The following is a 15,982-nucleotide window of genomic DNA, read 5'->3' on the forward strand; positions in this document are numbered from 1 at the left end:
GTCAGAATGTTCCCATTATGCTCAAGCATTCTTTTTTGGGCCCAATTTAAATTGTTACTCCAATGCATGGACCACAGAAAAGAAGATAGGGTTCCCTCTTATCTGTGGTTTCTGTATCCGGGGAGGGGGGATCTAGAATGTATCACCCCTGCAGATATGAGGGGGACCTGTACACGATCTTTGTCTTATGTGCCAACTTTAGAACCTAACCCCCATGTAAGATGCAACCATCTTAGGAGGCATGTAGATGGCAGACAGCACAAAGTTTTGAAATTGGGCTGCCCAGGCCAAATCAAAACACTGCTTTGGGGGGCTTTTTGTCATTGCTTGGTCAAGACAGCAGTTCCTTCTCCAGCTCTTCTTTGGGCTTCAGCTCAGGCCAGAGCTATTTAAACTGGGGCATTGCAACGCCCCAGCCTTACAGCCCTGGCCTCTACCCCCTTAAGGGGCAGGGGGAAGGCAGTGACGGATCCCCAGGTTTGTGTCGCTAAGGGGGGGGCTGCAAGGACTGGGATGTACTCACCTGTCCCTGCAGCAGCCAGTCAAGGGTGCGGGGAACCCTGCGCGAGTGTCTGCAGGGCTCCCCAGCTCGTCAGAAGTGAAAGTGGAGCGATCGTGCTCCACCGCTGCAAAACTGGAAGTGGACTGCGATCGCTCCGCTTCCACTTTGAGAAGGTTGGGGAGACGCTTGCACGGGGCTCCCCGCACCCCTGACAGGCTGCTGCAGGGACTGGTGAGTACATCCCAGTCCCTGCAGCCCCCTTAGCGACGCGATCCTGGGGACCACATCGCTGCCTTCCCGCTGCCTCCGTCCCCTCCCCTCCCCTGCAAGGACTTACTGTGGTTCTCAAACTCCCTGAGAGTTTGAAAACCGCAGGCTCAAGCCCTTGGCATCAGCAACTGACCTCAGGAACCTCAAACACTGTACTGTCCAGATGTGAGTTTGGGTAGAACCACACAGACCCCCCCCCCCAGTTATATTAAGATCAAGAATTAGTTTTAAGAAAAATATCTCTTGTAACAACAGCCTGGGAGGAGATATAGAAAGATCTCAGATGAAATCTTGTGAAAGAGCTAGACTATATGTAACTCTTGAAGGGGGAAGGTCCCTTATATATGACTGGAATTATAGGAGGGAGTAGAAACTTGCCCGGAATTTCCCTTCTTGCTTATAAAAGAAGGGGGAAGAAGGGTTGCAAGTTGCCAACACTCTCAGACGTCTCTGGGATTATTAATTTCCCAACTGTATGGCAATAAAATGAAGGTGGTGACAGAAAAACAAGCTTGGGAGCTGAGGGCGAGTGACATATCTCTGACAAGACTTTGAGATAAGTGGTGATGTCATTCAGCAAATCAATCATTTTGCATTGGCTGAGTGACATCACCATGCATTGCAAGGTCGAGTCACAGTTATGTCATTAGATGTGCCATTAGACCCACTGGCAGTCTTACAACATTCCGTTCTCAGCATGTCTACAGAAAGAGAAAAGCTTTTGAACACAAAGGTGCATTAATTTGAACTCAACAAGCACTGAGCAAAGGATTACAGGTCAAAGAAAGCAAAAACCACATCTCTTAAAGTGAAACATGACTAACAGAGCAATCCTATCTTGCACTCGATCAGGCAGGCCAGGAGGCCTGCACTGTATCCAGCACAAGATACAGGCCCAAAGTGGCTCAGTTGGAGGCAATGAGAAACTCTTCCCCATACCCCCGGGTAAGCCACCGCAGCCCCAGTGGGTCTCCTCGGACTTGCACCACCTCAGGAGGCAGATGGCTCTGTTTTATTCTCCTCCCCCCCCCCTGCCTGGAATGGTTCCAAAGGGGAGGGGCTGCTTGCTCACTGTGGTGAGTCTTCCTGCAAAACTTAGCACTTTGCTCCCCCTCTAGCTATGCCACTCCTGGGCACTGCTTATTCACAGCTGGTGTACCTAAGATATGGAAGCAAAGTTCAAACAGAAAATGGACCAAAACTTCCTCATTGCTTTTGTATACAACTTAATTCCCCATAAAGTTACAGATAAAAGATCTGGGCATTTCCTCAACGACAGACCTGATGTGGCAGAGTCCTGTTGAGTGATCCCACCACACCAGTGTGAGATCAAGGAGGATTAGATCAAAGTGCTGCTCAGAACACCTGGTTGCTCAGGCTACAGAAAAATCTTTACAAATCAAATTAATCAAATACGAGCAAGCACACAATACTAAATGAACATAAGAACATAAGAACAGCCCCACTGGATCAGGCCATAGGCCTATCTAGTCCAGCTTCCTGTATCTCACAGCGGCCCACCAAATGCCCCAGGGAGCACACCAGATAACAAGAGACCTCATCCTGGTGCCCTCCCTTGCATCTGGCATTCTGACATAACCCATTTCTAAAATCAGGAGGTTGTGCATACACATCATGGCTTGTACCCCATAATGGATTTTTCCTCCAGAAACTTGTCCAATCCCCTTTTAAAAGCATCTAGGGTAGACGCCAGCACCACATCCTGAGGCAAGGAGTTCCACAGACCGACCACACGCTGAGTAAAGAAATATTTTCTTTTGTCTATCCTAACCCGCCCAACACTCAATTTTAGTGGATGTCCCCTGGTTCTGGTATTATGTGAGAGTGTAAAGAGCATCTCCCTATCCACTTTGTCCATCCCCTGCATAATTTTGTATGTCTCAATCATGTCCCCCCTCAGGTGTCTCTTTTCTAGGCTGAAGAGGCCCAAACGCCGTAGCCTTTCCTCATAAGGAAGGTGCCCCAGCCCCGTAATCATTTTAGTCGCTCTCTTTTGCACCTTTTCCATTTCCACTATGTCTTTTTTGAGATGATTTGAAATGATTATCCATATACAGTGTAAGAAAATTTACTACCAATTCCTGAGGAGCAGATCATACAAGGTCATACACCAGGAGCGGCCAAACTTGTTTAACGTAAGAGCCGCATACAATAAACTTCATGTGTTTGAGATCAGCAATATTTAAGAAACATTTAAATTCTTAAATATATTTTCTCACCATGAACATTACATTGATGTTTAATCTAGTGGACTCTCCGTGTATACCTAGTAAATAATCATAAAGCTTAAACATTCCTTAGGTTGCAAACTTTTACACGCTTTCCTGGGAGTAAGTCCCACTGAATTTAATTAGACTTACTTCTGAGTAGACATGCCTTAGGACTGCAGTGTTAATTTTTATATTAACTGTGATGCAAAAAGGAGCTAGCCAACATATTTCAGAGATTCACATTGTTCACAAGCCATGGTTTGGCCTCTCCTGGCATATACCGTACATGATACTGTATAACTGAGGGTTGGGAACTGACCATATGAACTAATTCCACAGAGAAAAGAAGTAGTTACCTGCAAATCAAGCAAATTGAGTGGTAATCTCAGTTTCACACATCCTTAATTGTGGTTTATTAATCACAATTAAACCACAGCTCTGGGTTCACATGAAGATAATTAAAACTAACCTGGATGTTGATATCGGAATTTCATGCCAAAATGGAAGTGGTAAGGAGGAAGTATACAGGATGAGGGTTCTCAGACTACATTCCCACCTTAGTGAGTCATCTGAGCTGGCCCCACTAACTGCTTTAGGTGGGGTAAAACAAGTAGGTCAGCAAGGGGCTTGTCATGATCAAGTCATAGGCATCTAGTAAAGTTCTTACTGCATGATTAATAATCAAACACAGGTGCAAATCAGCTAAGGAGGCTTCCATCCTGCAAACCAGGGGTGTCCAAAGTTTTTGGCAGGAGGGCCACATCATCTCTCTCACACTGCGTCGGGGGCCGGGGGGGGGAAGAATTAATTTACATTTAAAATTTGAATAAATTTACATACGTTTACATAAATGAATATATTAAAGATGGACTTATATGCATGAATGAAGGTCTTGCAATAGCTCAAGGCCTATAAAAGGCCTTCCACAAAGCAAGGCTGGCCTTTCCTTTTCATAAGAACATAAGAACAGCCCCATTGGATCAGGCCATAGGCCCATCTAGTCCAGCTTCCTGTATCTCACAGCGGCCCACCAAATGCCCCAGGGAGCACACCAGATAACAAGAGACCTCATCCTGGTGCCCTCCCTTGCATCTGGCATTCTGACATAACCCATTTCTAAAATCAGGAGGTTGCGCATACACATCATGGCTTGTACCCCATAATGGATTTTTCCTCCAGAAACTTGTCCAATCCCCTTTTAAAGGCATCTAGGCTAGATGCCAGCACCACATCCTGTGGCAAGGAGTTCCACAGACCGACCACAAGCTGAGTAAAGAAATATTTTCTTTTGTCTATCCTAACCCACCCAACACTCAATTTTAGTGGATGTCCCCTGGTTCTGGTATTATGTGAGAGTGTAAAGAGCATCTCCCTATCCACTCTGTCCATCCCCTGCATAATTTTGTATGTCTCAATCATGTCCCCCCTCAGGCGTCTCTTTTCTAGGCTGAAGAGGCCCAAACGCCGTAGCCTTTCTTCATAAGGAAGGTGCCCCAGCCAAGTAATCATCTCAGTCGCTCTCTTTTGCACCTTTTCCATTTCCACTATGTCTTTGAGATGCGGCGACCAGAACGGGACACAATACTCCAGGTATGGCCTTACCATCGATTTGTACAACGGCATTATAATACTAGCCGTTTTGTTCTCAATACCCTTCCTAATGATCCCAAGCATAGAATTGGCCTTCTTCACTGCCGCCGCACATTGGGTCGACACTTTCATCGACCTGTCCACCACCACCCCAAGATCTCTCTCCTGATCTGTCACAGACAGCTCAGAACCCATCAGCCTATATGTGAAGTTTTGATTTTTTGCCCCAATGTGCATGACTTTACACTTACTGACATTGAAGCGCATCTGCCATTTTGCTGCCCATTCTGCCAGTCTGGAGAGATCCTTCTGGAGCTCCTCACAATCACTTCTGGTCTTCACCACTCGGAAAAGTTTGGTGTCGTCTGCAAACTTAGCCACTTCACTGCTCAACCCTGTCTCCAGGTCATTTATGAAGAGGTTGAAAAGCACCGGTCCCAGGACAGATCCTTGGGGCACACCGCTTTTCACCTCTCTCCATTGTGAAAATTGCCCATTGACACCCACTCTCTGCTTCCTGGCCTCCAACCAGTTCTCAATCCATGAGAGGACCTGTCCTCTAATTCCCTGACTGTGGAGTTTTTTCAGTAGCCTTTTCTGCCGCTACTGCATCACAGATGTGAAACAACAAGCAGTGGAGGGAGCCCTCATCCCACAGCTCACGCGAGAGGTCAAACAGTTGCCCTCATGCTTACAGCAGTTGCATTGGGCCAGTGTGGGCTCCAACAAATCTCTGAAGGGCCAGAGCCTCACTGGAGACTGGGGTCTCCCTGAGGGCCACACCGAGAGGTCTCAAGGGCTGCAAGTGGCCCCAGGGCCAGGGTTTGGGCACCCCTGCTGCAAACCAATGAAGAAGCTAGAATTTTAACAGGGATTTGCAAGAACACTATTTCCAGGGAACAGAAAACATTCTGGGCAGTTGGGAGAGACACCAACCGCCCAATCCTAATGCTGGGCACATTGTGGCAGCCAGGAGGAGAACGGCACTGATGTGGAGGCCAGTGCCAGCTGTTGGTTGGCGGCCAACCAGAACCCAGGAGCAGCAGGCTTCCCACAAAGCAGAAGGGAGTTATTCCTGGGTGGGGGAGGACAGCAGGAAGGTGGAGGGGTTATTTCTGGGCAGGAAGAGGGTGGGTTAGGCCCCAGAGGGGGGCAGAGATGGCAGCCTTGGCCCAAAGAGATGAAGCCCAAAGGCCTTGGAGTTCAACATGGGTGTCCTTGGTTCTGCAGCAGTTCCAAGTAGACCCATAGGGGCTGCTGAGGCTTGACATGGGGGGGGGGGTAAAGGAACCAAAGTTCCCTTACTTTGGGTAAGGCTGTTCTGGCACCACTGTACTGCTAGACAGCGGCTCCGATCAGGATTAAGAAAGGAAAAATAGGGAATGCTGTTGAACAGTATTGGAAGGATGTGATATCAATAAGATATAAGACAATGCCTGATCATAGTTCAGGTTTTCAATAAATAATCTTTTAAGATCTGCCCCTTCCATGTTCCCTCCATCTCTAGATTTGGCAGTTGAAGCTGGGGAAGAATTAGAAACTTAGGCAGCTGACCTTTTCTGTTGGGTAAGGGCTCCTAAAAACGTGTTGCCTTTGCATGCAACTGAAATAAAAGTCAGTAATATTTAATGTTTCAATTGCCAGCATGTCCCAAATGAATCTGGAAGCCCCACACTTCTGGGTTTCAAGGCAGTGTGCAAGGATCACAGGAGGAAGGAGAATTATCTGGATCACGGTGGCTCAAACGCAAAGCAGGTTATTTTTGGATTGATTACAGGCTAGAGGAAGACAGTGGCAGCAGACGACTTTGGGTGAAAGTTTGGACAAGTAGCAGCTTCAGAGAAAGGTTTCCATGGGGAAAGGGTTAAACCAACCCATACCTCAGTCCCAATCTGCCACTTCCATCCCCTGCAGCTGCTACTTTAAAAGAAAAATGTACATTCATGACAAACTAAACGCTTAACACATTGTGTCATTTGGCCTCAGAAAAAAACAGTACAGTAAATCTTTGATTTCTCATGCTCAAGAAAATTAGGTCATCACCATTAATGAACTTACCCATCATGTAACATGTGAAAAAGAAAGACTCTCTTCTTACTTTGGAAAGCTTCTGTAGCTTAGCCAAGTTTGTTTGAATTTCTTCTGGGCCATAGCATATGACACACAAAAGTACCATAACTATCTTTATGTTCCTGTATTTTTTCTGAAAATGCTATTTTAAATGTTTTTGAAAGTCAGCAGTAAATAAGGCTTAATATTACTAGAGATGGACACTTGCAAGAATGCCTTCTTGGCCAACTAATTTGGCAATTCCATGGGATCAAGTTTGCAGCCAGACAGTTTTGGCAAGTGCTATATTCAGTGACTCATGCCCTATCCTACCGACAAGCTGTGAATCTCAGCTGGTCCACAGTCAAGAGAAAAGACACAAGAGGAATTCTGGGGAAGACAAAGACTGAAGATTTCTTAGCGGGAAATCGCTCTCCACCACTTGTGCGAGAGTAGAACTGAACGGGGGGACGGACCCCACCACTCCCACTGGTAACACTAATTACAATTTTCATTCCCTCTTCTTCCCCTTTCTTCTTACGTCCTGCCTCAGTTATTAAAAATCTACACAGAAACACAAAATGGACGTCTGCCAGTTCGTTCGGAGCCAGCTCGGAGTAGGTCACTCTTGGCTCGGCAGCAAACCACAAATGAAGCCCAAAGAAAACATAAACTCCATCCTCCACACATGCCTCCAGCCTCCTTTCTCCCTCTTTCCTGCCTTGCCAAATGTGGACCTGCTACAGTCATTGACGGAAAAGTAACATACCAAAGGCCAACAAGATCTCCACTGGGGAGTTCTAACAGTAGCTGCCAATAAGTTATCCCCCCCCCAAAGCAAACTAACAACAGAAATGGCTGAACTGCAGAAAGTTCCCGCAACAATATTTTTACTTTTCAGACTCTAAAAGGATCTTTTCATAATAGGTGCAGGCATCGCATCACATTCCTCTGTTCACACAGAATAGGTTGGTTCCCCTTCCAAACATACACCAGGAACTCCACAGGCCAGGGGAAAGGAGCTGAAAAGCAGCAGGAAGGGAAAGAAGTTGGTTCCTGCACCTCTCTTCAAAATGTCCCCCGAAGTTGCTTTGCTTTAACATAAATGATCACAGCGGTGTGCATTGTCAATATCCTCGTTAGCCCAATCAAAATAATTCATATGCTAAAACTAAAAAAGGCACACTCTGGTTTAAATGACGACAAGATGATTACAAACTCACTAGTGCACCAAAAAGCACGGCCATTGTAAGTGGAGCTGCTCACCTTAAGTTTCATGCCCATTTAAGCAGGAAACATGTTCTACAGTGTCACATATGCTGGCTTACCATTCAGCCTCCAGGCATCTCCAGTTAAAAAGGGTCTCAAACAGCGTGGTTGAGAGAGGCCCATCTCTTACCAAGACCTTGGAAAGCTGTTGTCAGTCAGTGTAGACCAGGGATGTCAAACATGAGGCCCGTGGGCTAGATGAGGCCCACCGAAGCTCTATCTGGCTCTCGGACCCTCCCAGCACCACCATCAGCTGCTGAGCTGTGCCAAGGTGTCACTGCTGAAAGGGCGACCCACGTGATAATTGGGCTCTCCCATATCTTGAAAATATGACCAAGATCTGCATAGTTTTTCTTCTGACATTTGCAGTGAATGAGTTCCTAAGCAAGAAAAAAGTACTTCTTTCTTGTCATGACCTGCTTAACAGCATCACATCTGGCCCTCAGCAGGCATCATGAATACTATTTGGCCCACTGTATGAAATGCGTTTGACACCCCCCTGGAGTAGACCATCCTGGGCTAGAGATTGCCCAAACAGTTTGATGCAGTACCAGATAACGTACTCATGTAGTTGCGATATTAACACACACTCCTTTGCAGTGTGGGGTTATACCATGGGGAAGCAGCTCCCCCCTTGCTGTGTTTGCAAGAAAGAAAGGGCTTGAAGCGCAGCTACCTTGGATCAACGTCTGTTAAGTTCAAGATTTACCATAAATACAGTCTGGCTGCCTGCACATGACCACAGAAACTTCAGAAATAAAGCCACGCAGGTGGGTATGAGATGTGAATCCTGCAATGGATGTCAAATACTGTATGGTTTAGAAGCACCCAGGGTTTGTGCACCTGTGCTACCTACCAGCTGTGGGGAAAGCAGCCATTTTAAAATGAAGAGGATTATTGATGGACCCAGGACACAAGTGGGCAACGACAGAGCCTTGAGGTGACGGTAACTCAAAAAACCACATTTGATAAGTCCAGTTAGGAAGATCTGAGCAAATGGGAGACTGACTGAGCTCCTGTACTGGCACTAAGGGGGCAAGTGACACCAAGGAAGGGTAGAAGTGAGCAGCCCTGCACCATGCTTACTGGTACACTGGCATTTGCCAATCGTGAAGTGGAGCTAAGAACGTAAGCCCTGCCAGATCAGGTCAAAAGCCTATCTAGTCCAGCTTCCTATATCTCACAGTGGCCCATCAGATACCTCAGGGAGTACACAGGATACCTGCATCCTGTTGCTACTACCTTGCAGGTGGAGAGAAACACATCCCCAGTAACTGAAAAACATACACAAGGGATTGGCTCTCTGCCACATATCCATGCATGTGACCCATGCTGCTTCATTTTGTGTATCGAGAATACTGACACACCTGCAGTACCACAAAACTTCCAACATATGGGCTGCATACAGCTTAAGCAGCATCACTATTTAAGTATGTGACCCTTGCATATTGGACTCAGCACCATCAGTGAAGGCCTTGTTATCCCTTCTGGTTGCAGCAGAACTCCTGCTTTCCATATACTGTATTGTAAAAGTCTGAAAATTTTACAATAAATTGAACCAGGAGGTCTGGTCTAGAGGGTAGAGGAGGTCTGGTCTTGAAAAGAACCAGGAGGTCTGGTCTAGAGGGTAGAGCCTCCATCTGCCTGAAGATAACATCCACAAGGTCGCCAGTTCGAGGCCACCGGCACCGTGAATGGCGAGACCTTGAAGCAGCTGACAAGCTGAAGCCGAGCTATTCCATCTGCTCTGAGCGTGGGAGGATGGAGGCCAGAATGTGAAACCAAATCGGAATGAAACACCTTGAATGTAGTGGTTCTTGAAAGAAAGAACCTTCTTTCAAATTGTAAAAATCCCTATTTAATAAGGGATTTAAATAAAAGCCTGCCTATGTAAACCGCCTTGAATAAAGTCTTGAATAAAGACCAAGAAAGGCGGTAAATACCTGTTGTTATTATTATTATTAAAATAATACATGGGGCCTCTTTCACCAAAGAGTCAGGTGAAGAAGCGTGATTTTCTAGGGTTACAGATAGACATGCAACATTTCAAGGAGGCAGCGCTTGCTAGCTGCTCGGACTGGGTTTCTGTTACTAAACATATAGAGTAACTATCTCCACTTACACTGGGTCAGACTATTTATATACCAGTCAAGGTTACTCAAACCTATCCATATTCCTAGCATTACTATGGATTAATACCAGTGCAACTAACATATGGGCCACGCTTCTCTCCTAGGTCACCAGTGTCCTGAATGCAACAATAGCCAACTCTTAGAATGCATCAGTGGAAAATTCTGTTCCCTGTCATTCACTCCTATCTCCTCACAACCCACATTTAGATAGCCTTTAAACACCGCAATTCATGTCCTAATCATATAAGCGACAGTCGCTGTTAATTTGCCAAGCTCTTTTTTAACTTGCAGTTATTTTGGCTGGCACTTAGCCTATGGTAGGGAGATCCAGAAGTCAACCACACACATTATAAATGTTTTCTTCATCTTACAAATTGCTGTTGTTTATTAATTGGGTGCTCTCTGGCCTGTGCTTTTCTCCCATTCCATTACACAAATACAACAAACTAGGAATCTCGCTTATCCTAGAAGATAGTCCCCTTTGAGAAGTTTTACCAGCAGGAACTGGAATAGGGAGACTTTATGGTTAAAAAAAATGCAGGTTCTCCTGGTTCATGGGTTAACTTTTACCCTATAGCAGTGATTTTCAATGTTCTCATTGCAAACAGACCTCTGTGATCTTCACCGCTTGTGATGTCACTTCTGGGAGACTCTTCCAGGTTCTGCAGTTCTGTTTCTAGGGCAACTTGTCTGTAGTAACGAATTGCCTGTTCCTCTTCCTCCACCAGCTCTGCAGAGTAGCTCTACTGGTGGAGTCAGAGGGTCAGACAATTTATTACTACAGACATTTGATCTAGAAACAGACTCAAACCTGGAGGGTTTTTCCAGCCATTTTCAACTGCTGTGCTCCAAACTCCCACGGCACACCTGTGGGCCTTTAGTGGCATACCAGTTGAAAATCACTGCCCTGTAGTGAGAAGAGAAAGAAGGTATGAGCAAGGGACTAGCCACTGTTCCAGAACAAAACAATCCTCCAATCAGACTCACAAGGAAGGTATTCCCAAATTCAGGATTTGTCTTGCCCTTCACCATACTGAGCTGGTTCAGTGCTGTGGCTAAAGACATGAGTGGGCAACTTAGACCTTGGTCCTTTTAGCTAAACAACATGCTTAGGTAAGAGAGTCTCTCTCTCTCTCTCTTTCATCCCATCAGTCTTCAGTTTATTTAGATACTACTTTTAAGAATTATTCTTCACAAAATAGTTTACAAAAACATAAAACAAGAACTACAAAGTAAAGAGACAAGAGGATAATATCTCAGAAGGATAACAAACACCAGACCTTACAGCATTGTTGAAAGGACAGAGCATTTATACACTTGAAGCACTCAGAACCCTGGCAATCAACTACAGAAAACACTCTAACTTAGTTCTAACTTTTCCCAGTTCTGCTTTACTTATTTTTCTGAAATAGGGTGACCAAAATTGAACAAAGCCTGCCATGGAGGAGGAAAGAGATGCCCCAACAATTTACAAGGAACAGCAGCATGTACTAGCTGGGACACAGACTGCATTTCCCCCCCCCCCAAAAAAAACACTGTGATTCTGTATTATAATTTGTTTATCATGTCAACAGTTTGAGCTCATACAGCAAATTAAGGAAGTTCAGCAACAATGACTCTGAGATATTGCTACTGATAGGCAACAGCTACTTTGGAAGCATTTTTATCAGCAGTTATTTCCCCAATTAATTTCCATATGAAAAAAGGAAAGTCATTGGATGTTTAATCAGCTGTATTGGAACCTATTACCTCTTGAGATCCTTCTGTAAATATTGCCTGCAACACACTTGAAAAACATGGTGCCCATTTCAGATTGGCCATTTATGATCATGTAGACAGGCCAAATCCTTGGAAAATCGAAAACAGAATCTGCACTGCATAACTAACAGCAAATTCTTCTGCTACTACAGTATTACTGTTGTGTCTGAACCATACATTGTAAATAAGTTTATACAAGTTACTAGCCCTCAGAAAAAAAGTTTGTTATCCTCTAATCTTATGTGTATTTAATGTTAGACTTTTCTTGAACATAAAATGGCCAAAAGAACAAAGTTGAATTTACATGAGGGATCCTTCAGACACACTTGTCACAGGCAACTGGTCAAGTGCCTATTTACAAAGCTACTCAGATATATAGGGATGGTGAATGAGAGAAGGTGCAAGCGCACTGACCTCTATGGTTTCTACTTCTTGTGATTCACTTCTGACTTCCAGGGGACTCTTCTGGGTTCTGCAGCTCTGTTTCTAGGGCATGTCTATCTCTCTTCCTCTTCCACTCTGCTGGTGGAAGAAGAAGGAGGAGAGATAATTTGTTACTACCAACAGTTGCCCTAGAAATAGAACTGCAGAACCTGGAAGATTGTCAACCGCTGTGCTCCAAACCCCCCATGGCACATCTGCAGACATTTCGTGGCACATCAATGTGCTACAGTTTACTGTTTGAAAACTGCTAATGTAGATAGCTTAATTTTGATTAGGAATCCCCACTTGGTGTGTTGTACTCACCAGAAGGCACTGGAGAGAGAGAGAGAGAGAGTGTGTGTGTGTACACACAGGGGTGTCAACATCTTGAACCAGGTGTCCCAGGGGCCAGTCTCTTGCACCTTTCTGCCTGCATCACCCATGCCTTGGTCAGACCAAGTAAACATCATAAAGTGCCCTCTAGGTTTCAATGCTAGGGTGGATGCAGTCAGACACTGTCTGGATGTTGTCAACTGATCACCAGGTCCTATAGAACACTGGTTGTTAACTCACTCTGGCAGTGAGCAACTCAGAATAAAATGCAGGCATCCTCACTCCATATCCAGTTGTTTATCCAAGTCCCTTAGTATGTGAGCATAAGTTATCCCTGCACACACTTTCTGCCTTTCACCCTCTACTTGATACTTAACTCTGGCCCTGTCAAGTGGGCTAGCTGCTACTTAACACTGTGGGCTGTCCCAACCTTAGTCATGATGTGACAAAGTTATCTTAATGGCCACTTGCTAGTTTCAGATGCAATGCAAAACCATGATTCTGCTAAGCACAGCTGAAAACCACGCCACCATTTGACCTTACAGATGTATGGCTTAGAGTTGCCTGCCATCCTTTTGGGTCTCAGTTTCAAAAATTCATTCCATCATGTCAACTCTCTTGACATGGAGCAATTGTCCTAATGGTGGCTTGTCAGCAGCCTATGAATTCAGATGCTACAGCAAACCATAGTTAGCTTAAACTGGAGTTTGCAAACCCCCTTCAAAACATGGTTTCAGATTCTGATGTGTCATCCTGACACAAACCACTTGTGATATGGGGCAAATGGAACAGTGTAGAGCATTCTCAAAATGCACCAGAGAACCAATCTGAATAGGGCCTTGTGCTGCTGGAAGTCAGGGATATGCGGTGCAAAACTCCCTGCTCTGGGTCCAAATTTTGCAAAAAATTTCAGATATACCTTACTCAGCAAAATGTCAACAGGTCAAAGAGATCTCCTTTCCCCCAAAGCAGTTTATTTTAAAAGGCCTACAAAAATCATCAACACCATCAACCAGAAAAAAAGAAAACTTTCTAAAGTATAACTAGCCATAGTTTTTTTTTTAAGCATTTGTGTTTTTTTTATAGTACTACAGAATCTTCTAACAAGTATTCCAATATTTCTGACAGATACCCCAAAGACAGACATTTATAGCATTTTATTTAAAATCAAGTCCTAATAGTTTACTAAAAAGAGGTTGGTAGCAAGAATCACTCAGGTTGAATAGTGGGGTGATTTGGGCATAGCTCCTATAACAATCTCATGGCAGGTGGAAATTCAGCAGGTGTAGTTCTCCCTCACACTGAGTTGGGAGGCTTCATCTGTCAAATTCCTGCTTCTTGGATAGCTGATAAGAGCACAAACATGGGGAGAGGGAGAACGGCACCAGAGGAGATAGACAAAGAAACCGAACATTACCAAGACAATCAATAAAACCTCATCTAATTTAAACCACCTAGGTGACTTTTAAAAAACTTTTAAATTCCTTCCCTTATTTTCTTTATCAAAAAATGTTAACAGTGCAGGAGGCTACAGGGTTCCTTCCTCTTTGAATAAGCTTTGAAACAAGCAGAGCATTTAAAACTAGAGAGACAGATGACTATATGTACTCTTTCCCCAAAAAAGGCTAAAAAGCAAAAAGGAGAGCATTTTAAAAGACACCATCTCCGCTATGATGTTTTGGCTTGTGACAGTGTCTGCCACAAACTACTCAGTTCTTTCCTATTCCATGTGAGCAGTGGCATAGCTGGGGGGCTACAAAGCACTAAGTATTGCAGGTGCCTGAATGTGCTGTGAAAGTGATTTGCCCCCTCCCCTTCAGAGCCATTCTAGGTGGGGAGCAAAAGAGAGGCATTCACCTCCTTGCCTCCTCACATTTGTCTCTGTTTGCTTCCACTGCCCGGAATGGGTCTGAAGGGGACACATTCAGGTGCCTGCAAAACTGAGTGCCTTGCACCCCCTCTAGTTACACCTCTGCACTTAAGAGGAGACAGGTGGGCTTCAAATCAACATGGCTTTGGAGCAGGTAAAATTTCCCTTTAAAAAGTAGCCACTGAACCCCCAGAAACCTACTGGAGACTCCACAGAGGGGGTAAGAATGTAACATTCCAAAGACAAGCCACCCTCCCCACACACCCCCAGCTAATTTCTCCCTCCACCCCCAAAGCCTACGGGGGGGGGGGGGAGAAATAAGAGCATGATCACTCTGTCTTACAATGTAACCCTTAGGAGGAGGAAGTGGTGCCCAAGCCAACAACTGGAGAAGCATGGAGTGGAGAGATTTTGCAGCCATGGAGGATGGTCTCGGAGGGGGGGTCTTCTCAGGGGAGGGGGTGACTCTTTTATGCCTTGCATATTTGCTTTGGAAAGAGAAAGAGAAAGCCCCTGAGCACATCCCAGGGTGATCAGGAGGGGGGGCTTATGCAGGGGAGAGGACCCCCCCATCCTCGACACCCCTTCCCCAGACTCTTGCCAAACACTTACTTTTTCTGCCCCCTCTTTCTTTCCTTCTCCCGGGTTCAAACTCCTGGGCTTGAACTGGGCTGGGAGCCACCCCAGCCTCCTCTTCTCCCTCCTGGGCCAGGCTCTCTCTCCCCCTCCCTCCTTCCAAGCCAGATCTCACTGCTGCGGGTTCTCCTGGGGAGGGGGGGTCAGAGCCCCCCCTGCGTTTCAGAGAAAGGGGTAGAAATGGGACCGAGGAGGAGAGCAGAGGGAAAGGGGGAGGAGGAAGAGGAGGAGGAGGAGGAGGAAGCAGCAATCAAACCTTTTCTTCCTCCTCGGAGATGATCTGGGGTTAAGAAAGAGAAAGGGGGCTATTCTGCAGATCACCCCAAGCGCTGGTGTGCTTAGAGCAGGGCAGCCAACACGCCGGATCAGTGAGTGTCGGGAACAAAACAAGCCAGGAGGAGGAGGAAGAGGAGGGAGGGAGGAAGAAAGAGAGAGAGAGAGAGGAGTTTTGCTGGTCACTCAACTTGCAGGCTGAGGCTGCTGCTGGGATGAGGTCATCGGTGTAAAAATAAAGCGATGGCGTCACTTGAAACCAATCCCAGTGAATGAACTCAGCCGGAGGGGGAGAGGCGGGGGAAGGACTGCAAGTGCTTCTCCAGGGACGCGCGGTGGGCGGGGAGGCAGGTGAGGCAGAGCCTCCCCACCGGGCTTCTTCGCCAAGCGCCGCTTTGCGCGCGGGTTGTGGGGGCTCGCGCACCTCCCAGGGCTAGGCGCTGTTCAAAAGGCTCTGGTGGGGAGGCTCAGCCTCACCTGCTTCCCCACACTCCTTACACACCAAAGGACTCCAGTGGGGAGGCTCTGCCTACCCACCCACTTGCACATCCCTGAGTTCTTGCACACCTCCCACAGCTGCAGCGCTTTTTGAAGGACTGCAGTAGGGGGGGCTCTGCCTCACCCGCCTCCCCACCTGGGATAGGTC

The 15,982-nt window shown here is 46.1% G+C and overlaps 1 protein-coding gene across 2 annotated transcripts in view; it reads right to left on the bottom strand.

The window, feature by feature from the left end:
- DUSP16 (dual specificity phosphatase 16) overlaps positions 1–15,459 on the bottom strand; it is a 51,204-nt gene extending 35,745 nt beyond the window's left edge. Inside the window, exon 1 of one of the 2 annotated variants that reach the window (XM_066632643.1) lies at positions 15,320–15,459. The gene's annotated coding sequence lies outside the window, so the exon portion shown is untranslated. Of the gene's footprint in view, positions 1–15,039 lie in introns of both variants that reach the window. The other variant, XM_066632642.1, reaches the window with a different exon arrangement.
- Between the last annotated feature and the right edge of the window lie 523 nt (positions 15,460–15,982).

Source organism: Tiliqua scincoides, chromosome 6 (genome assembly GCF_035046505.1).
Source record: "Tiliqua scincoides isolate rTilSci1 chromosome 6, rTilSci1.hap2, whole genome shotgun sequence".
Lineage (NCBI taxonomy): Eukaryota > Metazoa > Chordata > Lepidosauria > Squamata > Scincidae > Tiliqua > Tiliqua scincoides.